The sequence below is a fragment of the Mustela erminea genome, chromosome 1, assembly GCF_009829155.1.
Source record: "Mustela erminea isolate mMusErm1 chromosome 1, mMusErm1.Pri, whole genome shotgun sequence".
Taxonomy (NCBI): Eukaryota; Metazoa; Chordata; class Mammalia; order Carnivora; family Mustelidae; genus Mustela; species Mustela erminea.
The window spans coordinates 105,527,378-105,552,440 of record NC_045614.1 but is presented as its reverse complement, the minus strand read 5'-3'; the positions used below and the strand labels follow the sequence as shown (position 1 = coordinate 105,552,440).

The 25,063-nt window shown below is 45.1% G+C and overlaps 1 long non-coding RNA gene across 1 annotated transcript in view; it reads left to right on the top strand.

Moving 5' to 3' along the window:
* Positions 1–8,185: 8,185 nt before the first annotated feature.
* Positions 8,186–25,063, top strand: part of LOC116586990 — a 31,519-nt gene continuing 14,641 nt past the window's right edge. Inside the window, exons 1-2 of the long non-coding RNA XR_004284254.1 lie at positions 8,186–8,280; positions 20,893–21,114. This is a non-coding gene — a long non-coding RNA (uncharacterized LOC116586990). The remainder of the gene's footprint in view (positions 8,281–20,892; positions 21,115–25,063) is intronic.

Here is a 25,063-nt window from a genome sequence, read left to right as displayed (position 1 = left end):
ATGGGTCATTAGTCCAGCCCATGTTTGTCTGATGGAATTCCCCAAGGTTGGGGGAAGACTGACAGGCAGGAACACCCTGGGAGCTTCTTGGGGGAGATGGACATCCTCTCCTTATCTTCAAAGCAAGCGTTCAGGAAGGGAAATGGTAGCACTTCCCAGAATTCAGACTGAAGCAAAACACAGATGACATATCAGACTGACATCTCATCCATGAGAGGCAGATGCAGGATCACCAGGGGTTGCTGAGGAAATGGGTTGTTCATGAGGGGAGAGCAGGAGAGCTAGAAACCTCTCCAATCTGAAAAAGGGGCATCGGGGTCAATCTGGGTTTTCCAAACAAGGAATTGTGCGTAAGGCCCCAAAATTTTGAGCTGTTGAAGAAAGGTGTTTGGTTGAAATGTGTTCCCAAGCTTGTCGATTAACAGCAGGACACATTTCAACTTTTAAAAATAATTTTTTTTTAATTTTTAAAAATTTTTATTTATTTGACAGGCAGACTTCACAAATAGCCAGAGAGGCAGGCAGAGAGAGAAGAAGGGAAGCAGGCTCCCTGATGAGCAGAGAGCCCGATGTGGGGCTTGATCCTAGGACCCTGAGATCATGACCTGAGCTGAAGGCAGAGGCTTTAACCCACTGAGCCACTGAGGCACCCCACATTTCAACTCCTTATTAGGATGCAAGAACTCTGGGAAAATGAGGTAAGATGAATTTAGATTCATAATGGCCAAGTGGTCATATATTTCCATTTGGGAAGGCTAGAGATGCCTCATTTGAAAACACTTAATGATTACATTTGGAATATGCAATTAACTTTTCTGTTTAGGAGCTTCATAATTTGATAAAATATTCCATGTGGATATTCCGTTCAAGTTGGTGGTCTCTGTAATTTCCAGATTTGAGATTCCATCCTGGTTCTGCTTTCTCCAAATGAATTGACACACTCTGGCTCCAATAGGATGTAATTAATAGTCATGGAACTTGCATTCCCTTTTACCTTCTTCACATGAAAAACACCTGGATCTTTCAAGAAAGCAAATCTGATTATGCCATCACTCCCTGCTTAAAACCTCATGGTGGATTCCTGTTGTTATTAACAGTTAAAACCTCTTAATGAGCCCTATTGGGTCTTGTGAGCCTGGCGTCCCCCTACCTCTCTGGCCTCAACAGCTCTTGCTCTAGCCGTACTTCCTTTTCTTTCTTTTTAAAAAAATTCCTTGTAACTACCAGGGTCACTCCTATTATAGGCTCTTCATATATGCTTCTCCCTTCACCAAATACCTTGCCCCTCCCTCTTTATCTGATTACCCTTTAGATACAAACCTACTTGTCACTTACCCAGGAAAATTTCTTCTACACTTCTGTCTACATCAGATTCCCCATTTACATGTGCTCAGAACACCATGAACTCCTCCTTTAGAGCCCTGAAGACAGTTCCACTTTAATTTGTCTGTAGTTATTTGGTTAATGTCTAATTTCTCCATTAGACTATGAACTTGAACTCAGGAGGACTATTGCTATCACCACTGTGGTTGAGACAGAGCCTGCTACAGAGCAGATGTTCACGTGGGTTTGAGAGATTGAAGGGATCATCTCATCACTGGTCCACAGGAGGTGCTCGTTAGAGTAGCTGAAAGGAAGTGGGAAGAAGAGAAGCATTAGGAGCCAAGAGAGCGAGGTCCTCAGGCCTGTCCCTCCACTCAATTGTTCAGTGCCTTTGCTCTGGGCAGGCCTGTCCTTTTCTAGGCACCAGGGCCTCCTAGCAAGGCAGGAAATGGAATCACTGTACTGTGCCGTATGGAATTGGAAGGACCTGAGGTTGGATCCTGGCTCTACCAGCTTCTAGCTGTCCAATTTTGTCTGTTCCTTTACCTCCCTGAGACATTATTAAAATCTGCCCACATTCTCAAAGTTTAGAAATCTGGGAGTGCCCAAGTGGAGCTGTTGGCAGTGAGAATGGAGAAGAATGGAGAGAAGAGGTACTTTGGACAGTGGGGAGGTGAACCAGTAAGTCTCAGTGTGGTCCTAAGACTGACAGCAGCAGCAACACCTGGGAACTTGATAGGACCGTAGGCTCCAGTCCCACCCCACACCTACTGAGTTAGACACTATAGAGGTGGGTTCCGGGAAGCTGGGCTTGGCTTGCCCGTCTCTAATAAGAGTATCCCCCTGGCTTGTTAGGCTGTCCATGAGGCACACGGGGTGGAGGAGAGGAATTGAATTTGGGTCATCTACAGATAGAAAACCCACTTTCATGAGGGACATCAAAGAAGTTACAGTCAGGGAGAAACATCTTGATTTCATGAGCTGTCCCAGCATAGCTTGAAATAGGACAAGGCCCTGGGAAATGGGACCATCCCATGCACCTGTGGCCTGGAGCATCTGGCAACCCCAGACACAGGGAGAGTCAAACAACACTGAAGAGACTTAGGTATTTCCTTTCCCCGGAAACATCCTGGGCCTGAGTGATCCATTTGTGCCTGAGTGGTCTCTCTGTGAATGAGGGGTCCAACTAGGCGCCCTGCAGTTCATTCACAGGAATGTTGTCTATTCTTGCCAAATAATCAGAACATTTAATAGCTAGGACATTGAGGGATGGTGGCTACACACAGCCCCACCCATATCACCACAGGGTTTTGAACAATAAACCCAACATCTGGTTTCTTGTCTGTGACATTACCATTGGGATGTGTGGAGACCAGGGCGTCATTGTTGTAAATTCACAGCCCTTGGAATCCAATGAGCACTTTCTTCACTGATGTATTTTGCACATGCTTTGGCTATATTCTTTTTACGTGTGCTTGTTTTAATCAATATGCTCTACATATGTTGACAATCAATAGTTATCTCTGTTTTTTAATCCTCTTTTGTATATCACAAGGTTTTTCCAAGGAGTGCTTATTGTCTTCACTGTCCTTTGATCATTATCAGTATTATTTAACAACTGGTGTTCAAAGAGGAAAAATCTCTGGAAGATGAGGTTAGAGAAACATATTCATTTACTCACACATTTGATAAATATTTATTGAGCACCTATTACGTGCCAGGCACTGGGGACACAGCAGTGAATAAAATAAATGAAGTTCAGCCTTCACAGAACTTAAATTCTATTTGAGAATACAGACCATAAATAATAAGTGATTAGATAACCATATAGTACATCAGAAGGTTATATGAGCTCTGTTAAAAAAAAAAAAGAAAGAAAGAAAAAGAAAAGGCAGAAAAAGATAGAAAAGGTTGGAGAAGTCAGAGAAGAGGGTAGTCAGGGAAGACCTCAAAGTACCTAAAAGAAACAAGGTAGTGGGTCATGCAGACACGTTGGGGAACAGCTCTCTAGGCAGAAGGAATGCCAGGCACAGGGTTCTGAGATAAGAGTTTGCCTAGAATGTGGATGGGGCCAGTATGGCTGGAGTGGAGGAGGCACTGGAGAGAATACTAGAGATGGGTTTAGGAAGCTTATGAGGGACCAGATAGAGTAGGATTTTCTAGAACATTGTAATAGGTTTTGCTTTCACTCTGAGCAAGGTGGTAACTGCGGATTTTGCACAACTGGCTCTTGGGTCTGAACAGAAATACTCTGGCTGCTATTTGAAAATAATAATAGTGGGGTAAGGGAGAAGGCAGAGAGACCAGTAAGGAAGCTTTTGCAATAATCCCCGTGAGAGATCTGTGAGATTTAATTCAGGGTGATGAAATAGAGGTGGTGAGCTATAAGGATTCTGGATTTCTGTTGAAGATAAAGACGGCAGGGTTTGCTGACTAGATTAAATGCAAGGCAGAAAGGAAGGGCAGAGCCAGCTTTGACTCCAAGTTTTTGGCCTGTACAACTGGATGAATGGAGCTGTCTTTAATTAAGATGGGGGAGAGTATGAGGGAGAGGTTAGAGAAGGACATTGGGATTTCAGTTTGGAGAGATTAACTGAGAAATTAAATGCACTTACTGAAGCTAGAATTTAAGAAGACACAGTGATGAGTTTTTGATTTACAAAGCTAACAAAAGATTCAACTTCTAGTGATCCTGTGTAAGTTAGACTGGAGGCAGGGAATATGCCAGGAAACCATGGCCAGCCATAGAGCTGAGCGGGAAGTACCGAACGAGGACAGATGGGAATGAGGAGAGGAAGCAGAGTTGAGAGAGATACAGGAGGTAGGCTCAACTATACAAGCTAGCAATATTATGTATCAAAGGTTGAATGATGAAGCCCAGCCCAAGCCATATTCTCCAATGTGAAGGTTTACAACCCATTATAAGAGACACTGGGGGGGCACCTAGGTGGCTCAGTGGGTTAAGCCGCTGCCTTCGGCTCCGGTCATGATCTCAGGGTCCTGGGATCGAGTCCCGCATCGGGCTCTCTGCTCAGCAGGGAGCCTGCTTCCCTCTCTCTCTCTCTGCCTGCCTCTCTCTCCATCTACTTGTGATCTCTCTCTGTCAAATAAATAAATAAAATTTAAAAAAAAAAAAAAAAAGAGAGACACTGGGAAGAAAGTTCCCGGTTCCACCCAATGGCCTGCTTCTGAGCTCCTACCTAGGAAACCAGAACTATAGGGTCATCAACACACTGAGGCAGCTATTTCAAGTTCTGATAATAGGTAAAATATGAGACATGTTACTTATTTGAATATCAATGCATAGCACCCAAGCTTCAATTTAAAGCCTTGGCACCTCTGTGTAAGTAGGAACTGAGTAGAGTTTTGCTGTCCCTACGCCACCATTCTGCTGTCTTCTGGCAGTGGCTTGCACTCCTGCTAAAACTTTTCAGTATTCTTTCTGGGTGATATCTATGACCCAAAGCAATACATAATGGACTAGCCAGGATTATTGGCCCAAATGACAAAGCCAGATGTAATATGGAAGAGGTTTTTTTATTTTGGGACGTTTTGTTTTTGTTGTTGTTGTTTTTAGCTACATATATATCTTTCGCCTCACATAGCTGTTCCTTGTAAATAGGAAGATTCACACCAGGGTCTCCAAAATAGGCAATATGGAGTACAGAACAACCCATCAGTCCTCCAGGAGTCGGCAGTAATGAAGGAGGGTTCCTCAGGTTTCAGGTACTGTCCCCGGGAGCCTTAAACTGTTGCCTAAAGCATGTAATTATTGGACTCTGAAGGGGCTACTCCCTAGGAGACAGCGTAATGGGGAAAGAGTCTGGATTGGAAATGGGGGGCTACTTCTGCTATTTCCAAATCCTGAGATCTGGGGCAAGCTGTGTCATCACTCTGAGCCTCGGTGTTCTCACCCAAGGTGCAGGGATAATATTCATTTTCTTAAATGTCTTTCAGGTTTTTGTAGAAAGATTATGTTAGCCTCATAAAATGAATTAAGAAATGGAGCTTTCACATCTGTTTTTGTAAAAGAGTTTGTGTATAATTTGTACTATTGATTCCATGAATACTTGGTAGAACTCACCAGTGAAACCATTTGGGCCTGGAATGTTCTTTGTGGAAATGTTTTTGAGTAAGATTGTGTATTGAATATTTTTAATAGACATTGGGCTATTTAGATTTTCTCTTTCAACTTGAGTCAGCTTTAGTAAGTTATGTTTTCAAAGAATTTGTTCATTTCATCTATAAATTACTGACTTTATTAACATGAGGTTTATAATATTGCTTATTACCCTTTTAATATCTATATATAAAATATTCCCTCTTCCATCCTTGAAATTGGTCATTAGTGCCTGCTCTTTTTTCTCGATTAATTTTAATAAGGATTTATACATTTTATTAATTTTTTTCAAAGAACCAACTTCTGACTTTGTCAATTTTCTCTATTTAGGGTATGTGTTTCCTTTCATTGTCTTCTACTCTTATGTTTATTATTTCTTTTCTTCTAGACCAGATTTAATGTGCTCTTTTCAAGGTAGAAGTTTATACCATTGATTTTAAATGTTTCTTCCTTTATTTTTTAAAAAGATTTTATTTATTTATTTGTCAGAGAGAGAGAGCACTCACAAGCAGGGGGAACAGCAGGCAGAGGGAGAAGCAGGCTCCCTGCTGAGCAAGGAGCCAGATGCAGGGCTCGATCTCAGGACCCTGGGGTCATGACCTGAGCTGACGGCAGCTGCTTAAGAGGCTAAGCCACCCAGACATCTCTGTGTCTTCCTTTTTAATACAGGTGATTAAACTGTAAATTTCCCTCTAAGCTTTAGTTTAGTCCCTCAGTTTAGTCCATCAATTGCTTTAGTTGTATGCTACAAATTTTGATATATTGTATTTTCTTTATTAGTTCAAAATTGTCCAGTTTTCCTTATAGTTTCCCTCTGATTCATGTGCTATTTAGAAGTGTGTTATTTAATTTCTAAGTATTTGATGGAATTTTCTAGATAATATTATTCTGATTGATTTCCAATTTAGTTCCATTGGTTTAGAAAACATAGTCTACAGGATTTTAATTGCTTGAATGTACTGAGATTTATTTAGTGGCTCCATAAATGTTTGATCTTCGTCAGTATTCTATTTGTAGCTGAAAAGGATGTGTATTTTACAATTATTGGGTAGGAACTGTTCTATAAATATCAATTATGTGTTCTTTGGATCTATATCTTTACCGTTTGCTTTTTTGTATACTGACTGTATTAGTCACTGAGAAACAGGTTCAGAGCAATCTTTTTAAAGCATAAATCAGAATATGTCCCTCCCAATATAAAGTTCTCAAAGGTATTTTGATGTACTAAAATAAAATTCAAACTTTTTCGGATCTCTAAGAGATCACATGATATGGGCTATGCCCTACTCTCAGATCTTCTGCACTTGCAGGAGAGGAGGTTTCCTCTCTCCTAGCTACTCTCCAGTCACGCTAGCCTTTCTTCTGTTCTCTGAACCCACCAAACTAATCCTTACCTTATAGCATTTGCTATATCCCTTTGCCTGAGATTATTTACCCAATAATCACATGTCTGGCTCCTCCCTACCCCTTTGGCCTCAGCTCAGGTGTCTTTCCCTCAGAAAGGCCTTCCATAACCTCTTTCTCTGGGGCACTTTTTATCATATCACCCTGATTTATTCCCTCTGTAGAACTTTTCACTGTTAGAATTAACTCTGTTTATTAACATTCTTTTTTGTGGTCTGCATGCTGCTCTTGCTGAGTGTACAGCATCCCCAGGGGAGAGACTAGAGCTCATTTGTAATGGATATATTTCATAAATATTTGTTGGATGGAGTGGATGGAGGGCTGCTGGATGGAAAGACGAATAGGTGGACTCCCAGCCTTTATGTATTCAACATTATCTATCTTGTTTCATAGTCACCTCTCTCTAGGTGTCAGGACTGGACTATGAGTGTGTACAAACAAGAACTCATTCTACTTTACCTCTGTGTCTTTGACACTGCATGACATTGGTCAGTTAAGAGATTATTGGACAAAAGCAGAGGTTACCCTGGTATTTCCCAAATACTCTGTGCACACCTCTGTCAGCAGTCACCTTGTTGCCTCTCTCTCTTCTGAGTAAACTAGACCAGAGCTTGGCACAGGGCCTAGTACATAGATAGGCTCAATATATTTAACAGAAAGAAGAAAAGAAGAAAGGAAGGTAGAAAAGGATTTGTTATACCTCTGGTGAATGCGCTGATGGCCAGTTTCAAGGCCAAAATGTCAGAAAGGGTTTCCTTGCTCTTTGTTAGCCAGAGAAGTCAGAAGAACTTTCGTTCTCCAGTGGATGGCCCATTTCACCTCCAGTCACAGGCCCAGAAAGCAGGGGATGTGGAAATGAGTTTAGAGAGTCATGGTTCTTTCCCTATAGCCCTGTGGTATAGAACAAGTATCATTGCGTAGCCGGGAAAAATGGTGACCAAACACTTTCATGCACATCTGACTAGCCAGGGAGGCTTAACTGCTTCCTAAATGTTTGTTAGAAACAGATCCTCACTAGTGATAAAGGGGTGAGGAATATACCACACAGACCACGGAATTGTTCCTCGCCCTCCGACCAACTGTTGAACACCCACTGTTCTTTTCCTTTGAGATACTCAAATTATCATGAGAATGTAAAATTTTTATCATGGTTCTGTTGGATTCTGAGTTCTTTAGAACTCCTAGAACGTTCTTCCCACAGGACTCCAAGTTCTTTGCCTGTAACAGCTTATATATTCACCTTCCGCCATGCCTGGCCACATGCTTGACCCCAGTTTGCACTCAGGGAGTGGGCCTTGAGTTGAAAAGATACAGACTTAAGAGCTGCATTGTTCTCCTCCGAGGTGCAGAAATTCTGAGGTGGTCACTCGGCCCCTGTGTCTCCGCTGTTCCTCTGATCCGCACGCACCCGCTCTGGCTCTGCAGATCTCATGGTAGGGGCTGTCCACGTTGCTCCTGGACTTCTCTCTGTTCTCTTTGTCTAGAATGGGAGGGAGACCAGGGATTAGGTGGGGTTTCGACATATGGTATTTCTGTTTCCATACGGTAACCAGCCAAACCATTACAGAATATTAGGTATTTTAAAGAGTGGAAAGTCTACTGCAATTTGGCTTCCTTAGACAGGGAGATATAATTTTGGAGAGGTGTGAACATTAGGACTAACCTATTTTGGACTAAAAATTGGTACTATAGTCCAATAATAAAAATCAGTAAATGCTATATGTAGAAATAAAGGCTAGCCACTGCCCAAAAGCCAAGGTGCAAATTGACTATGATTACAGAGCTAAATCAGGATTCAAATGCATGCAATTTACCTATCAGATCCTAATGCAATATTGCTTTAGGTCGCATCAAATCAGAATCTCTGATGTTAGCATTGTCAAAGTGAAGTTTTAGAATAAAAATGTTTAAGAAAATGGAGACATTTCCTATCATATATGACTTTGTAAAAGACATGTATATCCATGGTGTATATGACAAGATTTGAACTCACTAGCTTATTTTGAAATTGAAGCAGAAGAATTCTCTACCAGAAAAGCCAAAGCTCGAAGGGACCTTCATGACCAGATTGCCAACACTGTCTATGAAATAAGCAGATTGGCCTACAGCAGTAGGGGCTTCTGAATGCTTGTTCTTGGCCTGGAGCCAGGCTCCTGCAGTGTGATGCATCACCTAGCGAGTTTATTAAACAGGCAGATGGCCAGGCCCCATCCCTGGAGGTTCTGAGTCAGCAAGCCAGGTGTGGGAACCATAGCATTCAAGGTACTCTGCCAGACATGACATTCAAGGAGTCGATGAAACCAGGCTTGACCCTGCCTTTCATTACCGGAGTGGTCAAAGTAAGGATGGAAGGGACGTGGGTTCCATTTGCGTGGGACAGGCCTCTGTGTTATCAAAGACTTTGGATGCCCAACCATTGCTCAAGCCCCTCAATTTATAGGTGACACTCTTCTGGTTGTCCACTGCAATCTCATAGCTCCAGCTGCAATGGTCTCATTTCATTCACTCATGTCACGGATAATCTGAGTGCCTGCCAGAAATGCAGCAGGCAATTAGTGCAGGTTCCTCGTGAGTCTAGGGAGGGTCACAGGCAAGTTCATGGAGAGTTACAACCTAGGGATCCCAGAGGAAGGCCAGGGTACTGGGTGAGCATCTGGTAAGACCACCTCTCCTAGATGCAGGGGAGTCAGCTTATGCTGAGAGATGCGTGAAAGTTAGTTAAAATAAGAGAAGACTTGTTGACTCCATCCTTTGAGGATGGACACATTTCCACTAAAATTTCAAGCTTAAAAAAATGGGGATAAAAAAGATTCTGAGGAAGCAAACTAAGTAACCAGGAGTATCTGTCACAGAAGCCAAAAAATCATTCGGTACACACTGTTAACTTCTCAGTTTTGATAACTGTACCGTGGATTTGCAAGATGCTAACATTAGGGAAGCCAGGTGGAGGGAATACAGGCACTCCCTGTAGTAGCCTTGCAACTCTTCCATAACTTTAAATTAGTTGAAAATAAAAACAATCATTTGAGATAGAGAGGACAGGGGACAGACCCCAGGTGCTGACTGTGGGAATGGCTGATGCAGGTATATTTGAGAGATATTTAGGAGGTAGAGTGAGGAAAATTTCACCGAATTTGACCACATCTGGGAGGATGAAGTAGAAGGGTGCTTCGGCCAACAAGGGGATATGGGGCACCACTCCCTGGGATGGAGAATAGAGAAAGGTAGGAGATCAGATGTGCACATGGTGACTGTGAGGTGTTGGTGGGAGCCTCAGGTGGAGTTGGTCACAGGAGCACTTGGTATCTAGGTCTGGGGCTCTGAAGAGGGGTTGACACTAAATGTAGAGATATGGAAATCAATAAGAAACAAATGAGCACAACATGACCAAGAAGGTAATTGAAATAATTGAAAGCAGATGAAATTTTCCTGAAGGTGGTATACAGCGTGATAAATAAGAAAGGAGGACAGGATGTTAAAGGAGTTAGAGAAAGAGTAAATTATAAAGAACATCCAAAGAGGGAGGAGGACCACTAGCCAAGTGTGATGTGGAAGGCAAGGGAAGAGGAACTTTCAAGAACAAGGTCAACTTTCAGAAAGCTCAAGCAAGATAACAGCAGTGACTGGGTTGTTGACATCCTTGGTGAGTTCAACCTTTTATCTCTTCACTAAATGTTTTGGATAGAGCAGAAACAACATGGAAAAACAAATGAATATTTTTAAGTGCCTACTTTGATGAAACAAGTCCTTAGTATCAACCAGCCTAGCATTACAGAGAAAATACATGTGATCTTGGATGTTGGACAGACCTAAGTTAAAGTCATGGCTCTGTGGCTTGTTCAGTGACCTTGAGCAAGCTACTTAATGTCTTGAAAACACAGTGGGAGCTCAACAAATGGCAGGCATCATCATGGGCCATGTGGTCCTATTCTGGGCTCTGACACATCCTGTGCATCCACGTACTAGGTCTCTAACTACAGTGTACTGAAACGACTTGGTCTTTATGACTCTTCCCCAAGCCCAGCCTCTGTCAGGATACCAGCTTCTTCAGCATGTCTTGTTCAACTTAGGTTCCCTATCAGCCAACACTGAGCAGCCATCCCAGATGCAGCCTTCATTTTGCAGGATCACAAGGAAGCCTGAGAGGTGGGCTCTGCCCTAGATATGCCATGGGAAGATTTGCTCGATTGGGATGGCATAGGAAGATAGTCATGTGCTCACATGGGTCTGCAGAGAGCCGGAGATCATTTTTCAAACTGTGCAAGCAACCTAATTCTGGAAATCTCAAGGAAATGTTGGTGAATCAGGAAACTGATGAGGACGCTTGGCACTACCAGGTTGGCTGACTCATGCAAACTCACATAGTATGATTCTAGAATTACTGAGAGTAAATCTTTCTGGAAAAGAAAAGAAAAAGAAGGGGGAAAAGATACAAAAATAAGGATATGTGGTCTATTCAGAATTGTAAGCAGGTATAAGAAGGAATCTTGAGGAGTAGTAGCTTGAACATCTGTGTATGAGAATCTTCAAGTCATTTGAAGAGTTCCTTGAGAAATATCTCTGAAACCAGGGGCATTCTAGGTAACCAACAAGTGAGAGTTCAGAGTAGCTCATATGCCCATTACATTAATTTCCTAGGGCTTCCAGAACAAATTACCACAAGCTGGGTGGCTTGAACAACAGAAACTCATTGGATTACAGTTCTGGAGGCCAGAAGTCTGACATTAAGGTGTCAACAGTATTGATTTCTTCTTGGAGGCTCAAAGAAAAAATCTGTTTCATGCTTCCCTCTTAATCTCTGGTAGCTAGTGGCAATCCTTGGCATCCCTTGGCTTTTAGAGGTATCGCTCCAATCTCTACCTGTCTTTACATTCACATATTTCCCTCTGTGTCTCTATGTCCAAATTTTCCTCTTCTTATAAGGACACCCCCCTAATGACCCCATCTTAACCTGATTACATCCACAAGGACCCTATGTCCAAATAAAGTCCCATTCACAAGTACCAGAGGTGAGGAATTCAATGTATCTTTTGGGGGGACACCATTCGCCCTGTAAAACTTCCAGCATCCTCTACTGCCCTTCCACCCTTGCACACTCTTCCCTAGCCTCTGAGACCTATTTGCAGTTCTTCACACACATTCCATATTCTCACACCTGTATGACTGCACATGTGCTGGGTCTTCAGCCAGGAATGTCCTTGTCCACCCCTTCTCTTCCACAGGAGCAACTCCCAGTGGCTTTCAAAACTCAAGGGACATTTTTTCCTCTCCTGTGAAGCTTTTCCTCCCTCTGAGCATTTCTCAGAATGAGCTGCTAGATTTTTGGTGCTCCCCTCGAACCCTTCTGTGGATCTCAAGTGTGACACTTAGCAAAGGTAGATTGTAAGCTTTTTTTGTAAGGTAGATTGCCTGCTTTTCCCACTAGACCACAAGATCTGTGAGAACAGGGGCCATACGCTTTTATCTCTGTATACACTATGGCTTTTACACAGTGGCTATCCAACTGTGTAAGGTCAGCACTTGATAGGAAGCTTTACCTGGTGCTCTGTGGCTTTCCATGGGTCTGACTGAATAGGATACCCTGGCCAAGCTAAATGGACCATTCCTTCTAGCCCCAAACCAGCACTTTCCATGGGGTCAAATGTAGGTTGCCAGTGAATTTCCAACCTGATTTCCTCTGTTTCCAGTCTCCCTGGGAGGTCTTCATGCTGGACCCAGCAGGCCAAGCCCAGTGAGAGCTGGCAAACTGGGCCAGTCACTCCCCCAGTTGCTCTAATGGGGACTGCAAACAGAGGCTGTTGGCTCATGGGTCCCAGTGCCACAATGCAGCATTCAGTGGCTGCTGTGGGTTGCCCGTGTGTATGTGTGGGCAGCTTGTGGTCCAAGGCTAGCAGAGTCCCATAAAAATGTCAGGCCTATGCAAAGGCCAGAGCTCTTTGGGCGTTTTTCTCTCCTTGCTAGTGGTTTTCTTCTTAGTCATCTGTCTCCTTAAAATAGACCCTTCCATTTCGCCCTCTGGGGCTCCTGCTCTCTAATGCTCTTAGTGACAGGCACAGCAAAGCAGAGGTCAGCAGAGAAACTGCACGGATATTAATGGCATTTCAGAGCCAAAGAGTTCTCTAGAAAGAGTGTGTGTCTAGTCTAATCCTTCTTGCCATTAGATGGGGAAACTGAGGCCTGAAATGAGAAAAGACTTGCCAAACGTCATGCAGAAAACTGTCGAGAGGGAAAAGGATACAGCCTGATTCTCTGACCCCAGACCAGGCCTCTTTCTCTTTGACCACACTATCTCAACCTGTGTCTTCCAGGAAAGAAGACAGTTAAGGTGTGATTGCCATTCTATGGCAGAGCATGCTCTGAAAAGAGTTCACTTGAACCCCTCCTCTGCCTCTGTGCCCTTGAAAGGGCACTAACTATTCAAAGAGGCACTGTCCCCATTCAAAGGGACTTCTGCCCAGGATCGAGACAGAGTGGAGACAGTGTTTGCTGTCCAGGGTGGTGGCCATCAAAACATCATGGGTACTGGAGACCACATCTCATGGAGAATTATAGAGGTAAAAATGGATTTGGATGCTGACTACAAATTCAAATTGAGCCAACTTAAACTTCTCACTAAAACAAAAACTGGCTCATTCTTCACCATTCATTTATAAGGCCCAAGTGTTCGCTTCAATTAGTGTCTTAAAAATAAAGGAGTGGGTAGGATACTTAGATTCCTTTGAAACGCAAGTCAACAAGGACCAAATTAAACACAAGCACCCTCAGTCTTGGGTGTCGATTCCATCACCACCATTCTTTAGCTGTTTCCCTCCCCACCATGCCCTACAGCCAGCCCCAGAGCTGTGATAAACAGAAGGTTCCATTCCTCAGTCTGGCCACAAAAGCCCCACCCTGGCCAGCCACCTGTCCTTATCTGCTTCTGCTCCCGTTCTTGCATCTTGCATTATTGACACCAATTCCTTCAGCAAGCTCTGCACCTGCACGGCCCTTTTTGTCTATGCTTGAAATTGCCTCTCCTTTCTTCCTCCCCCCTCTTCCATCCCCACTGCTTCTGCGTCCTCTTGCCTGAGTTCTAAATCCACTCTCAAGGTCATAAAACAGCACAGCACCTCCCCAGTCTAGTATTTCCTCCAATGAATGTCCAAGGCACTGGATTTGCCTGCCCCGTGGAATGCGCAGATTCCAGCTCCATGGTGGGCTCCCTGTCCACTCCTGTGTCCTTCTCTTCACTATGTGACCACCATTTACCGAAAGCATTCTATGTGCCAGCCACATGGAAGAACCCCCAGGAACTCACACCGATGTGGAAGACAGAAGACAGAATTACAGCAGAACAGCCACAGCCATGAGATTTAACATTTACTCTGAAGACAATGGGCGGGACCTGGAGGCTTTTAAAGTGGCAAAGGGATGACAGGAACAGATCCACATGGTAAGGACTGTTCTTGGAGTGATGTGGAGGACAGATTCGGTGAGGGCGGGAGTGTGGGTGTGAGGGTAGTGAGGGTGCCAAAGTGAAGGTTAAAAGGCTAATTAAAAGGTTATTGCAGTAATTTCAGCGAAATATTAAAGCGTGCCCCAAGGGAAGAGCAGAAGGCATACAGAGAAGGAGGAATGTGGGCTGGAGCTGCTAGCAAGTCGTGGTTGTAGTCCGGGACTCAGTACGTCTAAGATCCCAGGGTCTAGCTCTTGCGTGGAGGGTGATATCAGCCGCCGGTCCAGGAACTGTGGGAGTAGGTCCGGGTCTGCAGGAAGGGCTGAGATGCTCATTGGTGCACATACTGGGATTACGGAGACGGAGACGGTGACATATATGGATGTGGAACTGAGGTCCCCAGCAGGCTGTAGGTACTGACGGACAGATTTTCCCTTGTGACTCCTTGAAGCCAGGCACAGACACTGAGAATTATTCCTGTTTTCTTTCTTTCTCTCTTGAGCACAGTAGATTTTCATCTGTTCTGTGAGTCAGTGAAAGATTCGAACCCCTAAACAGATAACATTAATAGAGAGAAGGCAGACACATTTATGGGACAGAGTAACGAGCAGGAGTGTGTCCCGACTTGTCCCGACTGCCACCCACAGCAGCTCTCTTCCCCTGAGCTGGAGAGGTCAATACTCAGGATACAGGACCACACGATGTTAAGTGTTCCCATCACGCAGCGCCATGAGTCTGTGGAGTAAGAACCAGTGTCCGATTTGGGAGTCTGTGGTTGTGTTTCAGGCCTTTCCTTGACAAGATTTTGGTTTTCCCTACTGTGAACTGAGGGAAGATCGGATGGCAGTTGTCTTCAGGTTTAAGATACCTCATCCCAGAGATACTGTGAGAAAATACTCATGTAGAGAATGTAAAGAATTGTAATCAAGCCCGACACAGCTCCCAACTCACTAAATGAGGAAAGAATAGCCAGGTCTTGGGAGGATTAGTCACTGCAGTCTGCTCCTCCTAGCAAAACGGTGGTTAGCATTTGCTGTCCTCCACAAACAGACTGAGGGACGTCTTCCCCCTGGGGATGCCTGTGCCTGCAATGGTGACCCATGAACCATGTCTGCATTTCCTGTCACAACTCACTTGGGGTGGAAAATGCGGGAGCTTCTGTGACTGTTGATGCTGGAGGAAGGGGATGGAGATATGGAAAGACAGAAGCTTCGGACAGGGTGGGGCCATCGTGAGGATACCCAGTTGACTCCTGGATTCTGCCATGAGTGCCTGTGTCCTCACGGAGAGACCATGGCATTGAACCCCAGGCTTGATTTGTTTGTAACCCAGCTCTGCTGCCCACTCACAATAGGACCTGGGTTAGCAACTCAAGCCCTCTTCATGGGTATCTCCTTACCTGCGGAGTGAGGATAGTGACACCAAGGAGGGGAGTGATTAGAAGGATGAAAGGAGAGAATGTAGGACCTGGCACTAAGGATGAGGCCAAAATGTTCAGACGCCTCTAGAGTCTTAGAAACATTTTTTAATCACCTTTCTCTTTTTCAAACCAAGTCCAGGCTGCCAGTGGGTGGATGGGTGGGGGGTGCGTGGGCAGCTTGGGGTCCTGGGGCTATGGTAGAGGAGGGGGCACCCCCTTCCTCCACACCCAAGGGAGTAGGCTTGCTTCCTGCAGTCTTGGGGAGTCCTTTCATATGCCTAGGCTAGTGGATTAGGCAAATGCTGGCCACATTTTACAAAATAGCCTATGTGTCTGGGCTTGTTGAATGAAACTTTGTAGGAGTGCTTAGCTGGGGAGATGTCAGCGCTCGGATGTGCACCCTTTTCGATCACAGATCAATCTGTGGGCGAGAATTAATCCTTGCTGCCTTTTCCTTCTTAGACTCCCAGGGGTGGGGTTCTAGTTCAAATGACCTGGGGGTTGAAGGAAATCCAAGATTTGTTTTCTGATGTGGAGCATAGCAGGAGGAGTCTTTTTAAGTCACCCCCCACCCCCCGCATTACTTTACCCTTCCTCCAGTGCTACCAGCAGCCTACCGCGGTGGAGGTGTCAGAATGTGTGTTTGGTGGGGGGGGCGGAGGTGTGAGGGCAGGAGGGAACTTGGCGTGACTCCAGAGCATGAAAAGACAAGCTGCATCCGGGGTATTCAGGGCAGCGGTCATCCCCTTATCACCTACTTGGGGTGCTAGACACAGGCAGAACTGGGGGAGAGGCAATGCGGGTGCTGTGGGTTTGACTTCAAGACACAGAGGCCACCGAGGAAGAGGGGCTCTGAGTGGCTACACCACAGAGCAAAATACAAGCACCCAAAAGGAAGTCTGTCCTGCTAATACCAGCCTGCATTCCAGGACACCGACCCTCACTCTTCCAGCCTCTGGCTTTTAAAGACATTCTAGTTACATTCCATATGCGATGCACCTTCCTCTGGAAGGGAGGACAAAGGAAGAGAGATGCCTGAGAGATAAGCAGAACATACCAGTGCCCTTCTGCATTCTCTCAGAGGCAATTTAGGGGGCTTTGGCACCCCCGTAACTTGTTTCCTTTGATTTGTCCTTGGCTTTGTGGTGACCTGACATGGAGGACATCTCAGCTGGAGGCTGGCGAATGATGGCTGATGAATGGGTGAATGAATGAATGAATGAATGAATGAATGAATGAATGAGGGATCATAAAGATGAACACATCATGGCCCTGCTGCAGAGACACTGGGGGCAAAATTCAGAGTCCTCTGTCACACTGTCAGCCACCTGCCTGAGCAGTCAGCTCGATGTTCATGCTGCCGGGCACTGTATTAGTCCTACTCAGAGTGAGTCCCTTACTAGGGAAGAAGTCTGGCATCCTACGGATGGAAAATGGAACCCCAGTTCTTGAGCCTGCACTTATGTGGTGGCAAAAATTACCAACAGCACAAACATATCTGCCTTGTAGTTCTCACTGAAGGGTCCAGCTGAGGCTTGGATGTGAAGACCAGAATGGCCATCTGAACTGTTTACCACAGCATTGAAGACCACAGCCTGACTCCTGTCCTCTCCGCTTGTTTTTCTTTTTCTCTTTCCATCATGAGAAGTGCTCTCTTTACTCCCCATAACCTATTTTCCTCCTCTCCTCTCCTGCCCGGTAGCCATCAGCTTGTTCTCTGTAGTTAAGAGTCTGTTTCCTGGTTTGCCCCCCTCTCTCTGCTACTTTCCTTTGCTTATTTGTTTTGTTTCTTAAATTCCACATATGAAATCACATGGTATTTGTCTTTCTTTGACTGGCTTATTTCACTTAGCATTTATATCCTCTAGCTCCATCCACACCACTGCAAAAAGCAAGACCTCTTTCTTTTTGGGGGCTGAATAGTATTCCACCACATGTCTGTATCACATCTTTTTTATGCATTCATCTATCAGTGAACACTTGGGCTGCTTCCATATCTTGGTTATTGTAAATAATGCTACAGTAAACATAAGGGTGCCTGCATCCCCTTGAATTAATGTTTTTGTATTTTGGGTGTAAATACCCAGTAGTGTGATTACTGAATCATAACGTGGCTCTATTTTTAATTTTCTGAGGAACCTCCATACTGTTTCCCACAATGGCTGCACCAGTTTGCCTTCCCATCAACAGGGCATGCAGATTCCCCTTTCTCCACACGCTCGCCAGCGCTTGCTTTTTCTTGTGCTTTTGATCTGAACCATTCTGACAGGTGTGCAGCGCCTTCCCTGCTTCTGGCTCCATGCTCACCTTGCTCACCTCCTACCTGATGTCATCACACTCTTCCCAGCCTCCCACCGATCCCCACCTCCTTGACGTGGCTCACGGATCTCTGCCTGTTCAAACTTCGGCCTCCTACAGAAGTCCTCGCCAGTGAGGTTGTCCCCAGTCCCTCCACTTGAGATTAATCTGCCCGTACGGTGTTATGGATGGTGGTGAGGGCACGTCAGTGAAGGAGAACTTTGATGTGGGGTAGCGCCTGCGAGCCCACGTTGAGACGGTGTCTGGCACGGTGGAGAAAACAGACATCTGCGGGGAGCAGCTGGTTTGCTGGAGGGCAAGGGGTCTGGGCAGTTACTGAGATGGAGACAAGGTGGTGTTAATTGAGAAGACTGCTCACTCTGGAGGGAAGCTGCAGACCAGGATGACAGGAGAGAGCTGAGTGGGACCATGTCTTACTGCGGCCTTCCTGCGTGCTCGTCCCCAATTTGTTCCTCACACCGAGGGTGAGCTAGGGTTGATTTCTTCCACAACAGCCAGTGAAGGCTCTGCAGGGTTTGTACAGTACAAGGGGGGGAGTGAGGGACGGAGCCCAGGCCGCTCTTTTCTTCCTTCCCCCAGCAACAGCTGCAAGGCGATCTGTGCCCAAATCTTGACACCCTGGCCCCCATGTGCAAGTTTGGCTGCAGTGGTTCCTTGGCTGGGCCTGGGCCTAGAGGTGGGCACCCTGGCAGTGTATCCCTTGGTGACTCAAAGGAATGCACACCCTCGGGGCATGACCTGTGCTGGAAAGGACAGACCTGGGGGAAGACCTGTATGGGCCCTGGAAGTGCCTAGTGGGGTTTTGGTGGGGAATTACAGACTTGAATAGGGAATGCAGGTTCTCTGTAGCCATGGCTCTTGACCTGCTGGACGCCTGCCCTAGCACATGGGGGTGACGCTGTAAAGTGTAGCACTCTTTGTATAGGCCCAAGAGTGGAATTGCTAGATGATAGCAGCCTAGGGTGCTAAGTTCCATGGCCGGGCAGGTGAGGCTGCTGAGCCAGGATTATGGGCCTCCACCTGACACTACGTCATCTGCCCAAGGGCAGACGGTGACATCCAGGTAGCACACGTCTCCCCCTGCATGTGGTTCTTTAATAACAGGTGTCTGTGCTTGTCATTTTTACTCTCACTGGCAACTCGTACTGTCCTTCAAGGCCTAAGTGTTCAAGGGGTACCTTTAAAATTTACTTTTGTAAATGCTCTGAAAACAACCCTGGACTTGGACTAGGACCCTCGGGTTCTCTCCCGGCTCTGCCATGACCCACTCTGCAGGCTAGACTTATCAGTCCCTCCTCAGGGACTGATAAGGCCTCCCCAGCTATAAAATAAGGGGTTGGTCCGAACCATTCTCAACCTCCCATTCTGATCAGAAGGTCTGGGGTTTCTGACTTCCTACAGCTCTATCTTTCCTTATCTGACAGTCCTTCTCAACCCTGGGTTCTCATAAAAATCACCTAGGAAGCTTTACCACAAAAAAAACAAAAACAAAAACAACAAAAAAACAAACCCAGGGCCCAAGTCCTACCCCTAGAGGTTCTGATTCAGTTGTTCTGGGGTGGGGCCCGGGCCAAAGCTCCCCAGAAGCTTCGGATGTGCAGCCAAGGTTGCAAACTGCTGTTGGAGTTGCTTGGAGTCTCCCCCGCCCACCACCCACACACAGACAAGGAAGAATGTGGCAGGACAGATGCCGGACACAAAGGCAGAGCAGCTGTGAGCAAGGCTAGACGTCCAAGCCCAGGGCTGGGAGGCTCTCCTGGTCATTCCCCCAGGAAAACGTGCATAAATCGAGCCCGTGTCCTGGCCTCGCACTCCTCACCTCCCAGCCGTCTTCCCCTCCTCCAGCTGAGAACCGAGGGGGAGGAGGCGAAGGAGCAGGCAGCTGCCTAATCTAGGGAGATTTTCTCATGGGTTGGGGGAGGTAGCCTCTTGGCTCTAGCCTTGGTCCTTGCTCGCAGCTGGAGCTGGAGCTGGAGCAGCCCGAGTGTGAGCCAGGGCTGCGGTCCCAGCTGCTGGCAGTTGTTCCCAGGCTGCGTCCCCGACAGCTGCGCACCTCCTGACGTGTTGCGTGTGCGCCCCTCCACGTGTGAGCGTGTACTCTCCAACAGGAAAAACAAGAGGAAGAGGTGGAATGTAGACCCAGGAGATTACTAGTCTTGCTAAACCTCAGCATACCCTGTAAGCCTTTCCTGACCCTCACCCACCTCCTGTCTGTGTGCTATCCCCTCCTCGTGGCCCCCCTAAGCAGGGGGGCGGGCTCCCCCTCATTGAGATGCTGTGCCAGACGCAGCTTCAGAAATTACAAAAGCTATCGTTTATTAACGGGGTGTTGTCCCGGGGCACCTGGGTGGCTCAGTCAGTGAAGCATCTGCCTTAGGCTCAGGTCATGATCCCAGGGTCCTGGAATCGAGTCCTGCATCAGGCCTGCTGCTCAGCGGGGAATCTGCTTCTCCCTCTGCCTGCAGTTCCCCCTGGTTGTGTGCTTTCTCTCTGCAAATAAATAAATAAGATCTTTAAAAAAAAAAAAAAAAAAAGAGTGGCATTGTCCTAAGTGTCTTAGGCCAATGATTCTATTTAATCCTGAGAACAACCCTATGAAGCAAGCAGTTACTATTCCCATTATATAGATGAGCAAACCAAGAACTGGAGAAGTTAATATTTACTGCATGATCACACAGCTGCTGAGATTTAAAGTTCAGAAGTCTGATGCCAAAACTTGAGCTCTTTGCCAAGTGGCCATTTTTGCTTCTGGTTGGAAATTGATGGTGGATGAAGGTCTATTTGGATACATGAGTCTCTTTCAGCTCTGATGCTCTACCCATGATATTGCCCACAGTGACATACACTCTATATTTTGATGTTTTTGTTTAGTGTGGGGTTCTTCCTAGGCTACATTGGCTGAACTTATAAGACACAGACTCAGAAGCACCTGTCATGGCTCCAGGAGACCTCTGCTTCTAGTAGGACTGTAGGAGAAGTGCCTTGACAGGAGAATGGTCCAGAGCAGCTCAGCTCAAACTGGGGCTTGAGAGACAGACCAAAACATTGTCGGGAACGGCCCAGAAGAGAGAACTTCTGAGGATGGCGCAGAAGGTAAGGACCTGGACTCTCCCAGTTGCAAACATTTCTGCTCCCTGGAAGCCTGTGTGCACTGACTGGGTCGCTTTCCCCACAGCGGGGTTTGGTTGTACTGTAGTCCCCACGCTGTTGATCTCAGTCATGATTCATGGTACGCATTTCCAAGATGGCAGGTCAGGACCTGAATGCAGCTTGGGACCTGCTGCCTGCAAAGCCTTTTGTTTGGGGTGTGGTTTTTGCTGAGTTTACTTACCTAGTATATATGTATGACTGTGGGGAGGGAGTGAATCCTGAGAGGGGAGGGACGATGAGAACAGCCAAGATCTTCACCTCATCAGTCCCTGCTCCAAAGCAGGGAGTTAACAGTCCGATGACAAAGGGTGCACCGGTCACGGCAGAGTTGCGCAGGGTCCTCTCCAGCAAGCTTATCTCATGTTTTTAATGAACTGAAGTCCCTTCTCCTCTTTCTTTAATCAGATTTTATTCCCATCTGGTTAATTACTGGTTGCATGGACAAGTCTTTCCATTTTCTCTTATGAGATTTTAAATGTTCATTTATTGATATACACACACACACAATTAAAGTTCTTTACCAGAGAGAGTTGAATCCTGCTTCAGGAAAGCGTTTTTTATGGTATAACATGGTGCTTCTCAGCCTTTGATGGATATAAACATCTCCTGGATGTCTTGTTAAAAAATGCAGATTCTGGCTCCAGAGGTCTGGGTTGGGGTCTGGGATTTGCCATTTGCCAGATGATGTTAATGCTGCTGGTTCCCAGACCACGGTTTTGTTTTTCTTAGAGAGAGAGAGAAAGGGGGAGGGGCAAAGGGAGGGAGAACCCTCAGCAGGCTCCACTCTCAGCCCAGAGCCTGACCCAGGGCTCCTCCATCTCACGACCCTGAGATCACGACTTGAACTGAAACCAAGAGTCAGATGCTTAACCAACTGAGTCACCCAAGCACCCCACTTTTGGGGCACTTTTAAAAATATATATATATATATTAAATATTATATATATATTTAATATAATATATAGGGGCACCTGAGTGGCTCAGTGGGTGAAGCCTCTGCCTTCGCCTCAGGTCATGATTTCAGGGTCCTGGGATCGAGCCCCGCATCGGGCTCTCTGCTCGGCAGGAAGCCTGCTTCCTCCTCTCTCTCTCTGCCTGCCTCTCTGTCTACTTGTGATCGCTCTCTGTCAAATAAATAAATAAAATCTTAAAAAAAAATCATATATATAAAGTACTTCTTTCTTCCAGTTTTATTGATTTAAAGTTGACATATGACATTGGATAAGTTTAAGGTGTACAATGTGAGGATTTGCTGTATGTATGCATTGTGAAATGATTGCCACAATAAGGTTAGTTAGCTTACCCTTCACCTCACATAGTTAGCTTTTTGTTTTATTATTTTGTGTGTGTGGCGGGAGCCTTGATGGTCTACTTAGTTAGCAACTTTCAAGTGTACAATATGATATCGTTAACTGTACTTACCATGCTGTCCATTAGATTCTCAGAACACCTTCACCTTCTAATGGAAGTCTGTACCCTTTGACCACTTTCACCCATTCCCCATCCACTCCACCCCTGCCATCATCAGTCTCTTGTCTGTACCTATGAGTTTGTTTTTTGTAGATTCCACATGTAAGACAAACAGTACAGTATTTGTATCTCTCTGACTTATTTCACATAGCCTAATGCCATGAAGTTTTTGCTCATGTTGTAGAAAATGTCAGGATCTCTATCTTTTTTTAATGACTGGATAATTTCCCATCATCTCTTTTTCTCTCTACATAGATGGATAGATAGGGAGATCTCACCTTTTCTTTATCCATACATCTGTTGAGGGAAAGTTAAGTTGTTTTGCATTATTGACTATTGTAAATAATGCTGCAGGGAACACGGAGGTGCAGATCTCCTCGAGACAGTGATTTCCTTTCCTTTGGATATATATCCAGAAATGGGATTGCTGGATCATACACAGACCACACTTTGAGACCCAAAATTGTGTGTCTATGAATCCCATGGGGATCTCGTTAAAATGCAGACTCCAATATAGCAGATCTAAGGTGAAGCCTGAGATTCCACATTTCTAACAAGCTCTCTGGTGTGACCCGCGTTTGAGTAGGAACAATGGGACGTCTCAGGCACAGCAGGAAGAGGAGTGTACTAGAGCACAGTGAGGAAGGGGAGGCTGGTGGGAGATGAGGCCAGAGAAGGGGATGGAGCCATGTTACACAAAGCTTCAAAAGACATGGTATAGGGGTGTCACTTCTATTGGCCAGAAGTGGTTGGAAAGTTTTGAGCAGAGAAGTAACGTAATCTGATTTTGACTGTAAAAAGGGAATACATGGGAGAGAGGGAGGAAGGCGAGTAAAAATAGGAAGGAGAAGGAAGTGGTTGTTGAAGAATCTAGGTGAGAGGCAGGGGAGGCTGGGTTTGGTAGAAGCATCAGACGGAGAGACATGGATATACAGACCTCCCCTGTTTACCTGTTGGGGACCCCTTGAGACTAGGGACTGGTTCCTAACATTCTCTGTCCTTCCTGTTTCATTCAGACTTCATGAAAGGTAATACCCCTGCTGTTCTATCGAAACGGACCTCCCAGAGGCCACTGGTGACCTTTGTTGAGTAAAATAATTCCATTTTCAAACTCACTTCCCACCCCTATTCAACACTGTACTGGAGGTCCTAACCAGTTCAATAAGGTATGAAAAGGCAGGGAGGGGAGGAAGGCATACATATTGGAAAGAAAGAAGTAAAACTATCTTTTTGTGAACAAGGTAAACATGTATGTAGAAAATTCTAAAGAGTCTTCAAAAGAGCTATTAGAACCAGTAAGTGAATTTAGCAAGGTCATAGAACAGGAGATTAATATACAGAAATCAATTGTATTCCTATATGCTTGCAAAAAAAAAAATAAGACTCCAAATATCCATTCATAGTGGTATATACATACTCAGGAATAATTTTATTAAAGATCTTTAAGGCCTGCACATTGAAAACTATGAAGCGGTGCTAAGAAATTAAAGACCTCACTAAACAGAGAAATATGCCAGGTTCATGATTTGGAAGTCTCAGTATTGCTGATTAGAAAGAACAATTCTCCCTCAATGAATCTATAGATTTGGTGAAATCCCAGCAAACATCCCAGCAGACTCTCTTGTTGAAATTGATAAAGTGATCCTAAAATTTATTTGGAATACAAATGACCTAGATGAAACAAAATGTTTTTAGAAATTTTTTAATTGTGGCAGAATACCTGTAACAATAATGGAATCATTATTGGAAATAAAGGAAATCACCGTCTTAATGATTTCCTAAGTGTCCAGTTCAGTGGTGTTAAGTATACTCACATTGTTATGTAACCAGTCTCCATAACTCTTCATCTTGTAAGGCTAAAACCCTATGCCCATCAGACTACGACTCCCCATTCTCCTTCTCCCCCCAGCTTCTGGAATACACCATTCTACTTTCTATCACTATGAATTTAACTTCTCTCTGTACCTCATCTAAGTGGAATCACACAGTGTTTGTCTTTTTGTGACTGGCTTATTTCACTTAATAGAATGTCCTGAAGATTGTGTTAGAATCTCCTTCCTTTTTAAGGCTGAGTAACATTCCATTATATGTATAGACCACATTTTCTTTACCCATTCATCCATCAAGAGGCATATAGTTTGATAACCTTTAAGCTATTGTGAGTAATGTTGCTATGAACACAGGTGTACAAATGTGTATGTAGCCAGAAACCTAAGTGCTGGGCCATAACTATTTTTAATTTTTTGAGGAAAAGTCATTCTGTTTTCCCTAGCATGTGCACCATTTTACATTCCTGCTAACGTGGACAAGGGTTTTCAGGTTCCCTACATTCTGGCCAACACATCATTTTCTGTTCTGTTTTGTTTTGTTTTCATAGTAGTCATCTTAATGAGAGTGGGGGTGATATCTCATTGTGGTTTTG